Here is a 22,386-nt window from a genome sequence, read left to right as displayed (position 1 = left end):
TCTGAAGGGCATTTAGCCTTCTCTTCTTGAGATGTCATTGGCAACACTGTATGTGTCTAGTGTGAGTCAAGTTGAGCACTATCAAAAAGTCTATCCTGCTTCTTCTTACGGGTATAAATATAATACTATTGAATGAATGCATCCAGTGGTATATACAGTGGCGTATTTAGGGGGGGTTCCGGGTTTAAGCCCCCCGAAATCTTACTTAGTATAGTGAAGTATATGAAATATCTTGCAGAATTTTCACCTTTTCAGGCAAAGCCCCCCCCCCCTGCCCCGAAAGTTAGCAAAGCTCTCCCCGAAACAAAATCGTAAATAGGCCACTGGGTATATAGTACTTGGAACCTTCTCTCTTTGTGCATATAACTTTGAGAAGAAACTATTGTTCTCGTAAATTTTAAGTAATTTGTTTCTTTCTAAATCAGGGGTGTGCAACTTGGAACAGTGACTGGGCCAATCGCAGAGCACTAAATGGCGTCGCGGGCCTCACTGTAGGTATATCATTTTTACAGCAATTGAATAGTATAGTATTAAATGATGGAACATGTTCATCGTAATTTACATCACAATAACACAAAGCCATTGTTATACTAGTAACCAAAATACTGTATTTACCAAGGGCGCCCATGTTGTGGTTTTCAAGAGGGACAGATATAAGCGAGGTTCCAAATATAGTTTCAAATTTTCCTATAACTAATGTAAAAATTCTATTGGGCTTTCGATATGCCCAAGTATGATTTTTTCTTAGGGGGCGAGCGCCCCCCTTTCCCCCTGATGGTCGCCCTTGGTATTTACCCACTAAAGAGGAGCAGAATAATGTATTTAAAACTTTGTCGGTACATCTAGCAATCCTTATACCGAGGAAAATATCCCCCAAGTACCTGCGCTTGCCAAGTGCTTTTCTTCAGGGCGTAACCACATTTCGCACTGTGTGGTCGATGGAAAATTTCCTTTTCACTGTTAACAGGTTTTGTAAAAAAAGAAAAATTATAATAATTATTCTTTTCAATAACTGACCAGCGGGCTGGAAGACAGGGTTACGCGGGCCGCATATGGCCCTCGGGCCGGCTGTTGCACACGGCTGCTCTAAATAGTACTAATTTTGTCAAATTCAATCTCATAGGAAGTGTTAAAATATGCGGTTAGAGTGGATGTCTGTCCACTTTGCCCGGATGTCAATTTTGTTCAAACAACTAAGATATTCTTATTAACAACGTAGTAGTATTTGTGACCGGGATTGCAAGCTCATACCTCAGTGTAACTTACAAGAGAAACATTAAAAAAATATTCAAATGCAAATTAATGGTACTTTGATATATAAGAACTTACCTTGATTTTTTTCAACATGCCTTTTTCAATGTTTCTTCCTTGCCACGGGTACAACTTCCCTGCTTTTCATATATTTCTCACTTACAGCGCTAGGGTGTGCTACCCAGGCGTTACTAACATTATTCTTTTCCCCAGGCTATCAGCTGAGGCTACTACTATCTGGAAAACGTTTAAACGTAATTTTAGTTCTTTCTTAAGACTGTTTGAGTCAAACTTTGCTAGCCCACAAAATGCTGTGTTTATAGCCATAATACTTGATATTCCCATGAAGTAAACCTGAACCGAATAATATAACATTGATTATAGAGTATTACCTCGCGTCTAATTTTTATTGTGCTTCTATAACATATCCTTCTTGTTAGTACACCTATTTTTAATCTTCACTGTGAAAACATTTAGTTGTATATCATTTTTAACATATTAAAAGATTGTCTTGTTGAAAAGGCAGGTCACATATAATTATTTGTTTTGAAACACCTGCTCTTGATCTCACCAAGGGGTAAAATTGGATTTGAAAAGGTGGGGGGACGGTAGGTAGCGGCATGACGTCACGCCGTTCCCCCTGCCTATCTTTGCCCATTGTAATTAGTGATGGGCAGTGGGAATATTCTCGGTGGGAAGGAATTTTAAAAATGGGAATATTCCCCGGTTTTTCCCTGGCCTATAAATTCCCGGGAAGGAATTTATTTCCATTTCTTTACTTTCTCTTCCAAATTATAAGAACCATATGACTAATTACTTTATTTTAATATATTATGATTTACTTCTAGGTTTTAAAGAATTTGGAAGTTAAAAAATTTAAAATTACTTGACGGTACTTTATATAACTAATAATATGATTTTTTTAAGTTCCATTTCCATTTGCACTAAAAAGTAAGGTAATTTTTTAGTATTGGGGGGCCAAAAATAGCAAAAAGTAGGATGATTTACGGAAGAAATGAGTTGATAGTGATGCTCAAGTAGTCAAGAAAGTATCGAACACTTTTTTTTTTTTTTTTTTTTTTTTAGGGCAGTAGGGGATTTATACAAAACGGAAAGGTAAGTGGAAGTGATTTATGTGAGAAAAGAAAGTGAAGGGAATTGTTGGTATCGAAGATAGAAAACAATGTGGTATGGGTGGCACTAACTCCCCTTCATTCGCTAACGCTCGCTCTGCAATGTAGTCTGAATTTAATGTTGGTAACGTAATTTAACGTATGAAACCATAAAACAACCGCATCGGGATAGAATATCGCAAAAAAGTAGGTGCAAATCTGGCCCCCAATGCTAAAGAACAGCCAAAATTACCAAAGTACGAATTTACAAGTGATGAAAAGGAACCATTTTGTAAAGTAATTTAGAATATACATTTTAAAGAATTCTCTGTGGGCAACAGTAATAATATGCTGTGATATAAAACTTAATTCCACTTTGGAATCATAATATAGTAATAGAATGCAATTTTCTTTCTGATTGTACATAAATTCCCGGATAAATTCCCACCCGAAAAATATCTTCCCGGGAATTTACCCATCACTAATTGTAATATTTTAGGAACTAGGGGGACGCCATACATATTTTTTCGAGGCGGAGGATGGCGTCACCCCGCTTTCTTCTTCACTGTTACTCCCTGGATTAGGGCTCTGCACGGGTTCGGGGGGAGGATTCGGGCAGTATTTTTTTAAATATACAACCATATTTCTCGTCTTTTTCGGTCCGAACTGTTTTTTTCCGGGCCCGGGCTAAAACTTCTGGCTGATGCAGACCTCTGCACTAGAGGTATCTGATTACAGATAAATATATAACGTTTTGTGAATTGAAACAATTACCTTTTATGTAAGCTATAATTGATAATAGCTCTAATAATAGCTGTAGTTTATATACTTTGTTTTATTACTAAATGTTTGGTTATTAAATTATGTTCTGTTGACATAATTTAAATTACGTTCGGTTGACATGGAATAAACACTTGTAGATATCTATATACAGGGTGATTCTTTTAAAACTTACGGATTTCATTTGGGTCTAGAATTTCTAAATTAAGTCCGATTTTCATGCGGTTTATGACAAATGATCAAGGAAGGATGAGAAATTTATGGAACTATGTTTACTGGTTTAAATTCATCCGGGTTAATATCGATCACACGTCAAGAAAAACAGCAAATTTTTTTCAGCAATGTCCTCAATTTTTTCTCCATGTAATATGTCATGATTTTTTTTAGTAATAGTTTATTCACGTACATAACTACTTCGTCGCCTAAGCAGCAATTTTTAAATTTTATTTTATTTATTTATTTTAGCACTTTGCCCTTCTGAGAAATTACGCCCAAAAATGGCATCAAATTCACAAACTTTAAATTTCGGACCCCCATAAATCTACGGTGCCAGTAGTATCATAGCTGTGGATATTTCTGCAGACTCTTTACGTGCAATAGTATTCAGCACAAAACTTACGAATCCGCCACTTTATGCCATTCCAAAATACAGCCCCTTTAAAAGTGTAATTTTCTGTAGCTTTTCTGGTGATTTCACGTATTGGTTTTGCAAATCCTGCATATTTATTTCGAAACAAAAGTTTATATTCTTCGTGTAGCTACCTCAGTCTCTCCTGTAAAGATTTGTATTTGTTTGCTATTCGTCTGATTCGAATGTTCTGAGCAACTGTAGTTTTCGTAAACGCTTGCAAATGCAAAAATTAGCACTCGACCGATATCAAAGATGGCCGCCATTCAGGAACACTTGTATATACATACGACAACGTGAATGATGTTATTGACCTTCTTATATACACGGTTTATCACACTCATTATATATATATATATATATATATATATATATATATATATATATATATATATATATATATATATATATATATAATTTTTGGAGATGGTCGAACAACCATTTTCACCATCTTTGGACCACTTCAGATGGATTGACCCATTATCTATCGCCAAACATGTTATTTTCTTAAACTTGACATTATCTGTCACCGAAGGTGTTATTTTCTACAACTTGACGTCATTTCTCAGAATTAAAATGTTTTAACAGAATATTTTAGAGTTGAATAAAAATTATAATTTTAGAGTTAACCATAAATTTAGGTTATATAACTCATTATCCTATTAGTTGGTATAGTTATGGTATAGTTTCAACGGTTAGGTTTAAACAATTTTCTCTCAAAAGCTACGCATGAAGATTTATACTGATCCATATAATTTTGCTCGATGGAATATAGCGATTAGCATATGTATGAAGTTTGAATACTTCTTTTTCACTAGCATTAGGATTAGCATTGGAAATGAGATTTCTGGGCTTTGCCTATGCATTTATGCCCATGTTAACCCGTCACGTATGAAGGATTATGCCTTTCGGTGTATCACACTATTTGAAGAAAGGGGAAGAAGGAAGCTGGCCGGGATCTATATGTTAGGTATCATCTCGGCATTTGCCTGGTGTGAATCAGGAAAACTCAGGAAAACCTCGCCCAGAATGGCTGGCATAAAAAAAAAAACTTTTACATATTTTCGATCGAGTGTCCCTACTGGCTATACACTAATTATATTGTAAAATGGATTTCTGTACTGAATAAGCATACTCATTCTGACCCTTTTACGAGAAAGAGCAATTTTTAATTTTTTTGTTACCAGTAAAATATCCTTATTATAAGGAGAAATATATGAAAATCTTTGCGATGAATCCCATTAAAAAAACACACACATACTATTAAAAATTAGGTTTTAGCAAGTTGAATGCTGTCGCCTTTTAGGTCTCTCACACATGTGGAAACGAACAGACAAACGAATTGAAAGTCAGTATCAAAAAGTATGCTTTCAGACATCTGACTAAAATGAAATAAAATTTCTAGTTTTTGAAATTTCTGGTCGCATTGTTATGGCCGGTATAGACCCTACTAAAGGAGATGGTTGATTAATGAAAGTGAATGATTATTGATGGAATTTGTAGTGGAAAGTCTTTGGTGGAATAATAATGTGTTAGGAAGTGGGAGAAAATTCACAGACACAATGCTGTCCTGTTGTCCACCACAAAATCATATAGTCTGGTCCAGGGGCGGATCCAGGGGGGTAGATCGGGGCCCCCAGAAGAGAAAACTCTTTCTTTATATATATAAATAAAATGCATCTCAAAGTTTGGAGCCCTTAAAAGTAGCAGTATGACAAACCATCGTCTCCCCCCCAGAAGTCGGTCTTGCATCCGCCCCTGGTCTGGTCTGAGATCGAACCAGAGGCTCTTCGCGCCAAAGGTGAGGGCTCTATCGTCAACTCACCGTGCTACTAGACATGTAAACTGTTGAACGTGTAAATCCTTCGAACCGTTCAATTTGATTTTGCTTTTTTTGAAGTTACAGATCTCCTTTATTTATAGTTTTACTCAGTACACTGACTTGTGGAAGAATACTTTCCCTTCAAGCCGTAGCTGGCACCATTTATGAAGACATCTGCGCATTTCCATCAATAAACACTGTCCTATTTTCTCTACCAATTATTGTTATAATTAGACGTAATAGCTTTTAATGACTTGTGTCCCTTTCTTCCTTTTCTCCTAAATCTCCACGCTAAATGAAGTGTTCTATTCATTATCTCACTAAACATAAGCAGCATCCTTCTTTTTATAACGAAAATAAAAAAAAAAAAGATAAAATGTGTTGAATGGACAAAGGGACAGGAAAAAGAAAGAATGAGAGGTTGGTGCGCATGCGCAAAGAAAGGGAGAAATGAAGAAAAAAAAGATGATTCGTCTTTGCCTTCTTTAGAAATCTTTCTTTATTCTTCATCTCGAGGTAATTTTTTCCCCCTGTTTTTCACCTCAACAAAGTATTGTTACGTATTCGCTTCTATTTGTTCCTTCCTATTTTCACTCCCCTTCCTCTTTTCTCTTCTTCGTGTTGGTCCGCGCTCTGCGGGTCTAATTTGCTTCTTATGTTCTTTCCTTTTATCGTGATCCCTTTGCCTCCTTCCCTCGCTTTGATGGTGTACCACCTTCCAAGAGGAACTGTTTCACGAGGTTTCGGCCGCAGCCAAGTCCACATGGATATAAATTTCAATTTAGCGCTGTTAGCATTGTGGAAAGAGGTTTTTGGAGGTTGAGAATTGAGGAGGGACATGGGATGTATGTGTGTGTGTGTGTGTGTGTGTGTGTGTGTGTGTGTGTGTGTGTGTGTTGTGTGTGTGTGTGTGTGTGTGTGTGTGTGTGTGTGTGTATGGGTATAGAATGGGCGAGAAAGCTTGAATTTTCGCTACAGAATGAAATGATGGTAAAAGAGAGAGAGCGAAGAGAAATTCCGTTAGATACATTCATTTGTACGCTACTTGTTCTCGGTGGCGGTACGAGACAAAGCAACGAGAAAGCGGAGATTCTCCTATGGATAAGACACAATGTTCGGCCGGTCTATTTTATGGGAGATTCATAGTTTTAAATTCTGTTATAAACTTAGGCAGTTAAAATGTTCTCTATGCTACGATGCAGCAATTCCTTGACTCAGTAGATTCGGAATCTTTGGTCTGGTCTAAGTGATCTGTAGTAATGTGGAATAGTCATTGGTGCGTATGGCGCTTTAAAAATAAATAAATAAATAAGTAAATAAATAAAATTTGGAAAGATGCTGCTAATGGACATTTATTAAGTGCGATTGAGGGGGGGATAGGTAAAAGAGAACACAGTAGAATTCATTCACTATAAAGTTTCCTTGTTCTAGAATAAACTAAAAAATAATTGATGCCACAACAACTGATGAAGATCTATCACTGGTCAGAAGGCGTGCATCGAATTGTGTCATGCCCAGTCATCATCATCATCATTATTATTTTTCCATTATTGGCAGCTCTTCTTGCTGGAAACTGAGAAGCTCTAATGTACCATGGTCCTCCGTTAACCTCTACTTCTTGAAGGACCAGTTTTCTGTTTTAATACCAATCATCGTCTGAACTCTCTTTTACTTTCTTCCTCTTTTTTCTGCTTACGTAACTTTTAGTATGTCCTTCGTGATATACTCTTTTCAATCAATGCCCCAACCAGATTCTCTTTCTCTTTTAACCTTCATTTAAATTCTTATTTTCTCTCCCATTACTTTTAACACTTCCTCATATTTTTTCTGTTCAATCCAGTTAATGTTTTCCATTATTCTCCATACGTACATTTCGAAACTTTTCAATCTTTCTTCGTCGCGTTCCTTACCCGTAGAGTACACACACCACCTGTCCAACTGGTCGCTGGTTTCGCCAGTGGTCAGTTGCAGAGTTAGTGTGGGTCAATGAAAACTTGACCCACGACCCACTGACCCACCACCCACCATGACCCACCCTGACCCACTCTGACCCACGACCCACCGTGACCCACTCTGACCCACCACCCACTGTGACCCACCATGAACCACTCTCGTCCACTGTGACCTACTCTGACTCACCAAAATCCATCGTCATAAACTGTGAAACATGATTTACTGCCTCTACTGGCTAAAGTGTTTATATTCATTATTCAAGAACCCACTTAACCGACTTTTGGTCTTTCGAAATATTTCTGTTGCCATTCTTATTTTTTTTTAATTCCACTTTCACTTTTCATGTTCTCACCCATCCGGTCACGGCATGAAACTCCATAGCCATTACATTATCATTCAAATGAAATCAACTATTCACCCGCTTTTCTTGAAAGACGGTGGTATATGAAAACTGATAAAATACGAGACTTATTCTTATCAGAGAATGTAAGGTAAAGAATTTTATATAATTATTTTTAAAATTGTTTCTCGAATTACATCAATTGATCCAATTTGTATAAATTGTACTCCCTTATCGGGACTGACAATCTCAGCTACTAAATAACTGCGGTGGAATAGGTTTATTGTTATCGATTTGCAATTCGGAATTTCTAGGTTGAAATTGCGCATTAGGACAAAATATTTTAGAGTTTCTTCCCAAATCACCAAACGAATGCTGGAATAGTACATTTGAATGTACTCCTTGATTTGCTTTCTTCCAAACATTTTAGTGGAGAACAGCTTTACAACACTACCTGCGACATTTTAATCAGTGCTGCCCCCCTCATGTCCATGACGCACTCCCTCCCTCAATTGTCTATCCGTAGGTGTTCTTCCATGAAAAAATATTTTCGATTAATTTTTACACCCCTCAAACATACGTATTTATATAGATTTTTAACTCCCCCCAAATATTTCAATGACGCAGTTTGCGTCATAGCACCCCCTTTGTAGGCACCCCTGTTTTAATAATTAAATTGATAAATACTTGATAAATAAGTTGATAGATATCTTCAATTTAACATAATAATAAATTCATATATTTAAAAAAAATGGTTATGCATGCTTCAATACTAAATCAACAATAACAATTATATGCCTCCACAGTAAACCGAACTCCATGCTCACATCAACCAATCCGTGTATATTTCACTACGTTTTGAGATACATTTTCAACGAACTTAAAAAATGTCATTACTAATTTATCGATGCTTATGTGTCTGTCTGTGTGTACGTCTGTCTGTTATTTCCGATTTTTTTTTTTTCAATTTTGAACAATGCATTCGATAGAGCATCAAAAACTATCTATCCAATATCATCTCTGTATGACTTACCGCTCCTGTGATATTGGCCAAAAAGTTTCAGATTTCCAGATATTTAAGGAGCCATATTTCGGGAACCATAAGTTATAGAAAGATGATATTGGTGATCGTCAATACCTAAGAGGATGGTAAATAGTTTAGTATCAAATAGTAATCGCTGGCCACTATCTACCAATTAATATCTGTACGAAAATATTTACCATCCTCTTAGATATTGATTAACACCAATATAATCTCTTTATGGCTTACCGTTCCCGTGATATTGGCCAAAAAATAGTTCCGATTTCGGGAAATGTAATGAGCCATATCTCGGGAACCAGAAGTCACAGAAAGATCATATTGCTGTTGATCAATGCCTAAGAGGATAGTGAACATTTTAGTTCCAAATAGAAACCGGTGATCAACTGGCCACCATTCCCCAAAAAAAGTTCGAATTTCAGGAGATTTAAGGAGCCATATCTCGGGAACTTTAAGTCATAGAGAGATGATATTTTGCGAGAAACAGAACAAGGTGCGGGTAAAAAGATTTACATGTAGGAATAATCACAGTTATCCTTCCCACTCCATCTCTCCATTCTTTTTAAGTTTATTCTGACAATGCTCTTGGAGCATTCTCAAGTGATTTAGATTTTATTGTTAATTCTTACTTAAATTTCGACGACTTTTGCTGACCCATAATTGAATAATGAACTATTAAGTACCTTGTTGTATATAGAATTCGTACTCACGAACACTATTTGAGCGTCAAACTAAAGTTTAAAATCATACCGCAATGTTACCTGTATCATTGGGTTACACGGAAGAACAAAATGATTTACAAAATAATAATAATAATAATAATAATAATAATAATAATAATAATAATAATAATAATAATAATAATAATAAATTTAAAGTTCACTTTATTTATTTTTATTAAATTGAAACTATACTTCGATATGGAAAGTATACTTCCGCCGCTGTTACTCCAGGCCAAGCCAAAACCACCTGTTTATTTCGCTGACATGAAAACACGTGGAGTTAATACTATATTGCAATTTAGCGCACTCCCCTGAACCTCCCTAGCTGTGCGGCTTTTTGACCATGGCAACAGTCGAGTGCTTTCAAGGACATAAAATCAGCAGCAACCAATCACAAGTGCACTGTCTGTTGGTTTAGACACTAGGACTACGTGATTGGAAGACTGTTCATAGACCGGCGAGACTATAATATCATTCTATACAGCAAATGTTTATATATTTTAGGGATGCGCGCGAGACAAGATTTGTGGCTGTCTCGTCTCAAAAATGTGCTGTAAAAGAGATGTCTCGACTCGAAAAATATATATTTCTCTATTGGAAGAGCCGTGTCTCGACTCGAATTTTGTCAGAAAAATCCTGTCTCGACTCGTCTCGTGCGCATCCCTATATATTTTGCCTGTCTTACTGTATGCTCCACGAGAACTTAAGTAAAATGTATCCAATTTGAATGAAACTATACATTACTTTGAGTGTAGCTTTCCACTGGAATTTATTACAAGACTTAAAGTTCGCTTTAAGCTCTCTCATCAACAATACAGTGTACTTTTATCTTACTAGTGTCATAACGAAATCCTCGATGAGGGTATAACATATCATTTTCATCTTTATTTTGTTGCAAGACTATAGTATAGTACCAATTTTCATTTTTAGACACATTTTTTGTCGATTTTGTCGAAAACTACTCATAAAGATTTAGACTCACCCATGTCATTTTCTTCAGTTTGAATAGTCCTATTGATTTGTATATGTTTCAATTTTGAAGGTTTTAATGTATCTCGAATAATACTGGAGAATTTAGAAGTAAAATCGGTCATTAATTTGGAGACAGACTTATCCCAATTATGTTATCTTGTATACACTTTAGGATAAACAATTCTAATATACAAAACAGTTATGAAACATTGTTGTATTTTTGCAACAGGAATCAACAACAGAAGAGCTGCGAATGACCTTTAAAAAAATATATATATATTTTGGGATTTCATCCCGAAAATATAATTGGGTAGACTTGAGAAAGTTTCATCTTCATTTGAGTCAGCAATGTTTATGTAGCTAAATATTTTACGAAAATTGGATGAGCAATTTATCTTCAAAGCAGCGTAAGGGTAATTTGTAAACAAAAAAAAAAAAAGTTTCTCCTATTGCTGGTCACACCATCTTTTTCTCTAGTTAAAATTTCTGATATTGTGTATTTTATCACATTTCCTGTATCTATGAAAATTTTAATTTATCTGTGCAAGGAAGAAACGATTATTAAAAAAAGCAAAGACTATAGACAAAAGAATACTTAACGAGACTCACAGAGAGCAAGCAAAAACTGAACTTCAACATGTTTTAACTTTTTTTTTTTTTTTTTTTTTTTTTAACTGACTTTCATTCCCATCTGTCGATGGGCGGGCCGTAGAAGGTTACGCCTTCTCTTTGGCCAGTGGTTTAGATTAATAATCGTTAAGTACTGTAGAGATGGACGTCAGGTTTCAATAAGATGGTGGAGAACCTAAGGTAAAAATGTCAAATTTTGTGTGCCTGTGAAAGGAGTGGTAAGCTTAGGCTAAAAGTCGTGGCCTATGTGCTCGGATCTTTATCGATAGAGATGGGGATGGGTTTGGTATATATTGCGATCCGGGTTGTAGTCAGGTGAATTTGTAGCTCTTTCGTAAATGGCGAGGAGATGGTCCAGAGGAGGATATTCAGAACGTGGAAGAGCAGGAGTCTGATCCAAGAGTTCCATGATTATAAGATGAGATGTAGCTATATGATGTGTGATATATCGGGTTCGGAGAGTATATAGATGGTCCAAAATAGGGGGCATGGTGGTATTTTGATAGATATGAGCGTTTGGGGTGTGGTATGAGAGAGAGTAGGCGATGCGTAAAGCCTTGCGCTCGAGAAGTTGAAGGCGGTCATAGAAATGTGGTGGAGCTGAAAGCCACGCCAGATTGCCGTATGTCATAGCTGGGCGGACAAATACTTTATAGGTGTATAGTAACACTTTGGCGCTTAGACCCCAAGTTGTGCCTTTCAAGTTTCGTAATAGGTTTAGGCGTTGGCGGATGTTTTTCTCGAGAGCAGTCGGTTTTCGTATAATATACCTAAATAGAGACGTATTCTCCGCTGGGGTTTTCAATTATTGGCATTGTTTAATTAAAATCTGCATTGCACAAGAATAAGAAAGTAAATCTTTTCACGTCCTAAAATATTGTTCCACAAAACGTGTATCATAACTTCCTTAAAACTCTTAGATTTACGTGAAACAGTAGATGTGTTTCCTGTGAGAATCGTTAGTCACATCTATGGGCTTTAAATTGAAATAACTTAAGGGCAGTGGGAGTGAATTACTTCCATTTCTTTTCCATACTGTATTAGATTTTTCTTGAGAAATCAATCATCGATCGTATAGGATAGCATATATTTTATGTGATCAATGAAAATCATCCAATCGGCAATTTAATCCGAAGTTGGACATCCGACTGATTTTCGACGAAAAGCATAATAGTACAGTAGCCGAACACTTCATTTAGGTGAAACCCGTAAAAAATTGATACAGAAGTGATTTATGCCTAGGGGCGGATCCAGGACCGACTTCTGGGGGGGGGGGACGGTGGGTTGTCATACTGCTACTTTTAAGGGCTCCAAGCTTTAAAATGGGTTTTATTTATATACGGTATATAAAATAAGAAACTTTCGTCTTCTGGGGTGGGGGGACCATCGCCCCGACTGTCCCCTCTGGATCCTCCCCTGTTTATGCATTGTTTGTAAAGTTAATGTTAGTACTTCAACATAACCAAAATCCCCCTCGGAAATATCAAGATAAGACGTCTCAATAAGGCCGCCACTGAATTTCGCATCAGTACATTGAAAATTGCATAAAGCCTCTACCGTTCAATAGGAAAGTTAAATTTTCAGTTCATTTCTTAGAGAATACATCAGAAATGGTGTCTAACAACAAAAGAAATCGACTTTTATAGTGTGCATTACAGTGTTTAATAGTAAATAACTTTAAAATTCTTATATATATATATATATATATATATATATATATATATATATATATATATATATATATATATATATATATATATATATATATATATATATATATATATATATGCGCAAATATATTGGCAGAGATGTAAAATGTTTTATCATGCAAGGTGTATTTTCTCGTTTAAAGTATTAAGTGAATGTGACTTCAGTAAAGTACTACTTGTAGTTTACCCACAACTCCAGAGGTACAAAGAATTTTTTTGCAGAAAATTCCTGGATATCACGATTGTGATTGCAGTATCTCGAGTATGTGGAAACTGTGAAATTATTTGTTCATGCTGAGCGTATTGGTGATTGACACTTATATTTCTTTCTAAGCCGTCAGTCGTATGCTCAGTCTCTTTGCAGCAACTGGATACATACAATACGCAAAATGTGCTCGCCTGTACTTGCAATTCATGTACAAATTTCCGACATCTCACCCGTAGTTATATGAACACTTCTTATCAAATGCCTGTACAGTCCGTCGATCAAGTTCTGAATTGGCTTGTTTATGGCCAGACCTTGTCATTGAACAAACGCTTATTAAGAGGCGACATGACTCAAGGAAGAGGATTCTCTGACAATGTAAGATTGTTTTGAGTCCACAATATGCATATGTGCTCCGCTGTCCACGAAACTATGACTTTGTTAACTGTAAATAGTCACATTTCCGGAGAACAACACATTGAAATGAGAACGACTAGAAGGAACCGTGATGCAGCAGATCTAAATCAGGTATCTGAGTGGTTTGAAGTTCACAATTCATTTGACATCAGTAACGATTCATTTTGAAAGAAGTCATCAGGTACTCGTGCTATTTTGGAAGTTGGGATTAATTGCGATGACGCTGAAGATATTGGCACTAGAGATGGCCAGAACCGGTTCCTGGTGGAACCGGTTTTCGGGTCTGAAAGGATCCGGTTCTTGAAGATCCGGTTCCGGAACCGGTTTTTCGGATCCAGATCTGGAACCGGTTCTTCGGATCCAGATCTAGAACCGGTTCTTCGAATCCAGATCTAGAACCGGTTCTTCGGATCCAGGTCTGGAACCGGTTCTGAAAACAGAACCGGTTCCTCGCGGAACCGGTTCCGCCGGAACCGGAACTTTGTGGCCATCCCTAATTGGCACAAGGATACAGAAGACGTTGAACAACAGGAAAGTGTGCAATACATCAATCCGAAAATCAGACCAAGTTCAAACACTAATAACTTCGCAGGAAGGAATCAATGTTGGCCAGACAGTGCTCCACATTGATCTGTCCGTACTCGTTTTTGCGACATATTACCATTGCTGAACGAAATGGAAATGTGGCTGAGCAACTCAAATATAAGCTTACCGCTGAGTTTGCAGCATTGTTCAAAGATGACTACATGAGAAAGCCCGACAAGGCTAATCCAATAGTATTAATGAAGGACATGCCCGATGCTCCACAACCTAAAATGTGTGTTAGGTATGTCTTAGATGATGGAGCTCTTCTTCATCACATTCAATGGCCTACAACTGAAACCTATTTAAACATCTGCCAATAGTAATATATATATTTTTGCAAATATGGAAGGTCCAATGAAATTATAGTAGTATTTGGTAGCTATGGTGACCAGTCTTCCATTAAAGACCACAAACATCAACCGCGCTCTGTTAAACTCATGTCAGCCAACGTAAAAGTTACTGAATACACGAAAATCCAGAGAAACCAAAATGCTTTCCTCGTAAATCCATACAACAAAAGGCAGTTCATTTCCATACTCTGCAAGTATCTTTCAGACGATGGGCACAAGGTGATCCAAACTTCTGGTAACGCGGACACAGAAGTCGTTGTAGCCTCACTTCAGATAACTTTAGATCGTTATGAAGTGACCGTAGTTGCTGATGATACAGATATTGTCATTATGCTACTTTATCATCTAAAATCGAAAATGGTTAATGTCTGCTTCATGTCTGGAACTAGACGGAAAGGTACAACTAAACATATTAGTGTGTACCATATGTTGCAGAATGTGGGAGAAAAATCTTCAGCCTCTCTTTGGATGTGGAAAAGGAATTTGTGTAAAAAATACTCGCAGCATTAAAGAATCGTCAAATCCTCAGTGAACAGAATGGCAAAGTTAACTCTACCCAAGAAACTATTGCATCCAGTGGCCTCCAATTTCTTGTTAAATTATATTGTGGTAGCGCCTCAGACTCCCTCACTGTCCCGCGTTTTAAACTATACATGAAGACAGTTGCAATGCAACCGGAGGTTCTCTATCTCAACGTAAGACTGCCACCCACAGAAAGAGCAACGTATTTTCACTGCCTGTGAGTGCATCTTCATGTTGTTTTATGGAAGCAACTTTCACTTTCCTCTTGAATGGGCCTGGAAGCTCGAGCATGGGAAGCTGGCACCCATAATGACTGACCAAGCACCTGATCCTGATGACCAGCTAAAGGCGATAAGTTGTAAATACAAGATGTCCTCCAAGCGGTAACGTGGAACAAGTATTTGCTCATCTCGTAAGTACGACCTAAAATGTGTTGTGGCTTGTAGTCATTGTAACGGTGAAGAATGACAGAATACTGAATTTCCACAAGTTGGAGAAAATGGTGAACAGGTGGAGGACTCAAATGAAGTTTGGTAGAACTTAAGTCTTTGAAAATGTACGTTTGTTGTCCTTTAGGAATTTTGATAAATTTAGTAAATTTTCCTGGCTTCAACTCTTTAGCAAATTTCACGCATAACTGGTCGATATCAAAACGAATTATAAGCTCTGTAGTAACCATGTTAATTGACAAACGATTCCTTTCATCACTCCAAAATAATCTGAATAGAACAGATAATACGACTAGTAAGAGGAAAAATTATCTGACACCGGACAAGGACATTACAACCGAACTGCCTGGTAAAATACCAGATGGTTGACAACCCTAGTTGGGTATGGTAACACACAAATAATTTTTGGGGCCAAAATCCCAAGAATAATCCTATTTAAGAACGTCGTATTAGCTCAGAATCATTCAATGAAATGGAACCAAAAGTTTTGATGTAAAAGAATGAGTCATCCATTTGATAGGTGCTCTTGCTCTTACACATAATGAAATGAATTCAGAATTTTAACATAATGATGTTAGATGCTTCTCTTTGCAATGTTCCGTACTTAGCTTACATAAGCTTGTAGTTCTTTCCCTGGCAGAGCAAACATTTTTTTAAAAAAATAATTTCTGTTGTGAAGGACTTACATATCAAATTATAAGCTTCGATCTTTAATTGTTGCCGTACTTACACTGACAGAACCTTGTTCATCTTTCCGTATTTACATTTAAACTAGATGTTGTGTACAGTGGCGTATTTAGGGGTGGGCTTCCGGGATTAACCGCCCCCCCCCCGATATCTTACTATAGTAAAGTATATTATATATCTTGCTGAATTTTCACATTTTCAGGCAAAGCTTCTTCCCCCCGAAAGTTAGCAAACCCTCCCTGAAACAAAATCGTAAATACGCCACTGGTTGTGTATATTTAGATTCTAACAAGTTCTTATCTGCTAGTGCAAAAATCGTCTTTCATTCGTTTGTGCATATCTCTTTATCAGTAACGTCATTTTCAGATTTTGCTGGTAGAGGAGATTTTCCACCGACACAACAGTTTCTCGGTTGTTGTTTTCTTTATTGGTATTCAATTTATTACAAAGCATGTTTTTCTCAAACTGAGGAGTCAGCCACCCCTTTCTGCTCTTCCCAAAGGACGTTCCTACTCTATATAAACGTAAAATAAAAAAGTATTGGATTACTGATTAAACCCCAGGCTAAATTACTGAAGCTGGAAACTTCAAATTTACACAGAGAATAGGATCTGTGACGTAAGATGGAACTAAGGAAGCATTTTTTTTTTAATTTGATCATTAAGGGGGAGGAAATAAGGGTGGGAATTGTTACCGGCCATCACAAACAGCCAGAGATCGACCCAGGGACTCCACACACCAAAGGTAAGAGCTTTACTGCTGAGCCACCGAGCTCCCCAAAACAAACAAATACACGTGTTGCAGATTGAGAACCATTCTTCTACAGCAATAAAATACTAAGACAATAATCTAATCCTTTGTTTTATAATAGCACCTAGAGTTTGCGGGAAGTCTCTTTAGTTTCCTGCGTAAAATGTAGACACAGGAAGAATCCACCTGAATAAACGTTACGGAGTCAATCGAGTTTCTTGTTGGCCAAAGTCCAGAAACTAGGAGGAACGAAACTTTCCAATGAAAGAAAATTTTCCGCGAAATTGGTTTTGCATTACATCGCCCAGGTTCTTGGAACAAAAGAACAGTGTAACAACTACGATATCTTTCCAGCAAAGCTCTGCTACTTCTGTCAGCAGACTTATTCTCAAATTATCTCTTTTTCCTACAACTTCTACCAGCGCCGTGACATTATTTAGAACTTAAGAAGGTGTCTTCGTGTAACCATTTGAAAACTTCTAGCAACTGCAGTGCAGTATAAATACTTTCCATCCTTACTCCATAACTGTTTCTTAGATTCTGAACTATGTCGCGTATAAGATGGGACGTGTTATAGAACGGCTGTTTGTCTGTCTGTCTGTAGACAGGTAAAAGAGTATAAACGGTTAGGAAATATCGTAAAGCGACCTTTGTGGAATCGATTTAGCGATAAAAGAATAGGTTTCATCCTCAGTATTAAGCATCTTCTCAACCAGGAAATGAAAGAATTTCATCATTTCCGGTTTTAACGTTTTATCTCGACTTTTATCTCTCTATTGAAACCGGAAATGATACAAATCAATGATTTCCGGTTTCAAACTTGATTGTTTTACAGACAAAATGGTGAAAGAGAGCAAAAATGGGTTTCTGGCATGAATTAAGCATTCCAAGAACAAGTTTCATCTTGACTTTTATCTCCCTTTTCAAACCGGAAATGGTAAAAATCAATGATTTCCGGTTTCAAAACTGATCGCTACAATGAAAATACGGTGATATATAGTGAGCAGCAGATTTTTTAAACATGGATTCAGTGCACATATACAAATTTTACCTCTGAGTTTCTTTCTTTATTGCAATCGGAAATGGTACAAATCTACTATTACTTGGGGCGATTGAAATATACTATTATCCTTTATATAGTAAGAACGGAAAGAGATGGCGAGAACGATTTACTGTTTCGACCAGGCCCGTATCCAGGGGGGTCTAGGGGACCGGGCCCCCCTAAATTTTTGCTGGCCCCCACTAAACTTTTAACGGTAGGCTTGTAAATGAACTATAATATTGTAAGAACCCCTAATATGAGGATAGGACCTAAATTGAGACCCCTACCTATCTTGTGAAGCAAGAGCTGCAATCTAGTAGAAGCGAGCTAAAACAAAAGGAAATAGCCCACTACAGCTCCGGAATTCACTTGAGCTCGTTATGTAGAGAGCTGTTAGTATAGTGGAGACTCGAAAAAATTGCGCCCCTACAAAGTTTTCTTAACGTGTACACATCAGGCGCTGAAAATGGAGAAGGTAAATTGATATTCATTCTATCTTTACTTTTTTATATACCAGTGAATATGCATATTGCAACATGTAATGAGTTACCGATTTTCTTCCACTTACATTTGAAATGGCGTTAGTCATTTGTTTATCGGTCAATTGTCTTATTATGAGACCCTTAACGGGTTCAGTATATGACACCGGTCTCATAATGTGATCCGTATAGTAATATTGGGTCTTATATTAGGAGCTCATTTGTATCGACATTTCTGTATTCATAAAGTAGTCTCTTAGACTTAGTCCTGTATATAGAGTCAGTGATTTCGTTGGCATTGTACTGTCATTTTGGACACATTTCTTCTCATTTGGTACATATTTGAACATTAAAAGGAGTTATCAAAAATCTTTGCAGTTGATGCGCACAAAAAGTGTAAATTTAACAGAGCATATATTCTAAAATTGAAGAAAATGAGTTAGATTGAAAGTGTAACTTTTTATATTTTTGTGCCATCACAAGATTAGGCTTAAAGACAATGCTGAATGATGAATTAATAAAATAACTCTTTTAAGAGTACACAAATAGCCGGGGTCTCTTATTAGGTACCGCTCTTAAAAATGGCAGTATAGCAACTTCGGTCACTTTTTTTAATATAATTTTTTATTGTTATATGTTTAGGTATTCTAATGGTTTGTATCATAAATTAGACATTCCACAGAATATATTAAAGTAACAAGAGTGTTTCTTCATGCTATAAATAACCAGTATATAGCATCTTAACTTTTAGTGTCTTATATTTGGGGTTCTTATATTTGAGATCCTATGGTTGAATCGGGTCCCCCCTAACTTTAGCCAGACTCCCCTACATTTTTGGGATGGCTACCGGCCTGGTTTCGACACTGATCACCAATATGAGAAACATAATACAGCGCAGTCTTTTTAATTTGATGTCCAAGGGAACAATAAACAAAGTTCGAATTATCCAAAAACAAATGCATTATTAAATACTTAAAATCAAGCGAACAAGGCTACTTTGTACCTAAATGAAAAACTATAACATGCAGTTGTCTTTACTTTTAAGGGAACATGTTATTCGCACGATGCAATACCGCCAACAGATAAGTGACATTATTCGGACTTGAGTAAGTCATACCAGGGTCGGATCCAGGATTTTTTGACGGGGGTTCATCAATAACTACCACTACATTTGAATTTTTAAATGCCTTTAGGTGTCTGCGGTGTAAATGAGGAATATTGTTTTGGTTGGTGAATCCTTTGCTTTCAATCTTCAGAAAATCGACTTAAACTATTACCTTTGCAAACAACCACGGTTTATTTTTAAGCCCCAAATGGAAACATGACTGCAGAAAATTTCGGAAAGTGTTGATATTTCCACTGTTAGCTTCCCATTTTAGATAGTGTATATTTACAACGAAGGGGACTGCACATGCTCCGGTGCTGCACCCCCCTAAATCCGGCCCTTAGCCATACGTACCATGGAATACGTAACTAAAGTACCACATATACTGAGTTAACACACAAAACCAACCATTGCAACAACCAAAAATGATAATTATGAATTCTTATACAAATAAGACCTTTTTTCAAGAGCTTATTTTGGACTTTTAAAGTTGACAAAACTACCTTTGGTTGGTATACAGATCTAATTGGTAAAGAGTCACGAAAATTTATAGTACAACTATTTGCAACATACTATCCATAAGAGATGAAATTTCAATACAGGGTTCCATTTGTTAATTTACCAGTGGGGGGTATGGATCACAATGTGTAGTGCATTTGCATATACATTAGGGGCAGTGGGGCTTCAAAGTTGTGAGATGGCCAAAAATATTTCCTGGAGCCTCCTCTAATCAGAGTAATATTTTATGTTCAAATTCAAAATCTAGCTAAACAAAACATTCAATTATCAAAAGGAACAAAAAAAAAAAAAAAAAAAAAAAGACAGAAAATGAAGTAAAGATAGACTAATACAAAAAGTACGTGCATACAACTAACTAAAGTTGTCTTTTTGTAAAGAAAAACATTAGTTACATTTTAGTTGAAAAGACGAGATACATGTGAACATCCTTCGACATTTCTTGCTTTCCCGGTAGGATTGTCTGTAGCACTGTGACGCTTCAATTTTATCCACATTATTGTATATTTTTCGGCATCAAAGAAACGCAAAGGTGGACCATTTATAGATGCAAAAAGGAGCTTGCTAAGTGTTACAATCTGCATACGATTCCCCAGATTATTCAATGTTTGATTCATATCACTAAACACACGTTCACATTCTGCCTTTGATATCGGTATTATTTCCACAGCTTTCTTAATGTTCAAAAATAATACACAAGCATAGGTTTATGATTTCATTATATATATATATATATATATATATATATATATATATATATATATATATATATATATATATATATAACTACCAGAATATTGATCGATATAAGTAAGTATTCGGTTTACACCGGTGTAAAATGCACTCCGCGCAAGAACGCACGCACAGCTACCATCAACTCAACACGAGAGAACACTAGAGGGCTCATCCACATCTAACTTGCTGTGAACAACTCTAAAGTCCTCTCCCTCCCTATTTCTTTCCTTTTTCTTTAAAGCCAAATGGAACCTATATAACTCTTCGATTGTTTGAAAATCCAAATTAACCGAAGTGGTGTATTGCTGTCAATTTAACGCCCGCCCCTATGTGGCTACGATCGATAGAGGAAAGTATCGGGGATATCCGGGATGATTTTTCCAGACGGGGGGATATCCCAGGCATCCCCCCTACAAATCGAACACTGTTTCAATACATTAGAAACTATGTGTTTTTAAAGTGTTTGAAATGGTGACAGCATTAATATCTGGGTCTAATTGTAAACTTTTGAAATTTTATTCTATATGTAACCAAATACGTAAATTGGTTAATTCCGATTGTTTTTCAGTAAAAAAAAAAAAATCTTGTGAAATGTAGCGGAAATTCAGGAGCCTTCTTTGCTAATTTCTCAGTATTGATAGATGGAGCTAGATGAAGCTGAATAATATGTTTAATGTTTCAATCTAAAATCCAAAATATTATTTGTCTACTACATATCTTTGAAATTACAGTAATTACTTAATTTCATAATGAACCAAAGTTCTGAAGTTAAGTTTTCTTATTACTAATAACCGCATTAAAAATACAGTGACACACACTTATATACATATATAATGTGTGTACATGTTATGTATATATATAGCTAGATAAAAGTATCACAACTAGATACCCATATTAATTTTATTCATATCAGATTGGAAAGATTTCATATATCAATGACATAAAAAAGATCACTGGTTGTGATCAGTCTTTGAAAAAGACGAAATTCGTTTAGTTCTCAACCCTTAAACCCTATACTACGACTACTTTAAGTTCGAAAATGTTATTATTCTCCTCGTTTACATTCATTTTTAATATTCCCGCGCAAACAGCAGCTTGCGTGTCTCTTTTCACCCCTCTCATTTTCATACCTTTATTCTCACCGTCGTGATTAAGTAGATTGAGTAGAAAAGCGGGATCAACTAACCCAACTCGTCACCACCAAAAACACCGAACACGTATTTCAGACTTTGATAGTTTTGAATTTGAGAATGCTCCTGTGTACACTATTAGTCAATACTCGGCACCTTTTATATCACATCGTCATTAGGAAATCATATATAATAACTTTTTTAAAATAATAAGTAAAAAATTGTTGTATCTCTTATTGAAACGTGTGGGTTGCGAGCGGAGCAATCGCTAGAAAATTTCTACAAAATCTATTTCTTTGTAAACCGAAAACAATATTGATTTAATAGGGTCAATACTTTTACGAGATGCCGCGTTATGTACTCTTTTCCAACACTTTTTCTTTCTGCTTGCACGTTCCGTGCTTTCTTGCTATCGGCGCCCTAGGCAATGTCTTCGCTCGCTCGCCAATCCTGTAG

The 22,386-nt window shown here is 36.5% G+C and overlaps 1 protein-coding gene across 1 annotated transcript in view; it reads right to left on the bottom strand.

Moving 5' to 3' along the window:
* LOC145679864 (uncharacterized) overlaps nt 1-20,724 on the bottom strand; it is a 69,655-nt gene extending 48,931 nt beyond the window's left edge. The window contains exon 1 of the mRNA XM_081750385.1: nt 20,461-20,724. The gene's annotated coding sequence lies outside the window, so the exon portion shown is untranslated. The remainder of the gene's footprint in view (nt 1-20,460) is intronic.
* Between the last annotated feature and the right edge of the window lie 1,662 nt (nt 20,725-22,386).

The sequence above is a fragment of the Thermobia domestica genome, chromosome 2, assembly GCF_964235325.1.
Source record: "Thermobia domestica chromosome 2, izTheDome1.hap1.1, whole genome shotgun sequence".
In the NCBI taxonomy this organism is placed as follows: domain Eukaryota; kingdom Metazoa; phylum Arthropoda; class Insecta; order Zygentoma; family Lepismatidae; genus Thermobia; species Thermobia domestica.
This window is presented reverse-complemented; position numbering and strand designations above follow the sequence as displayed.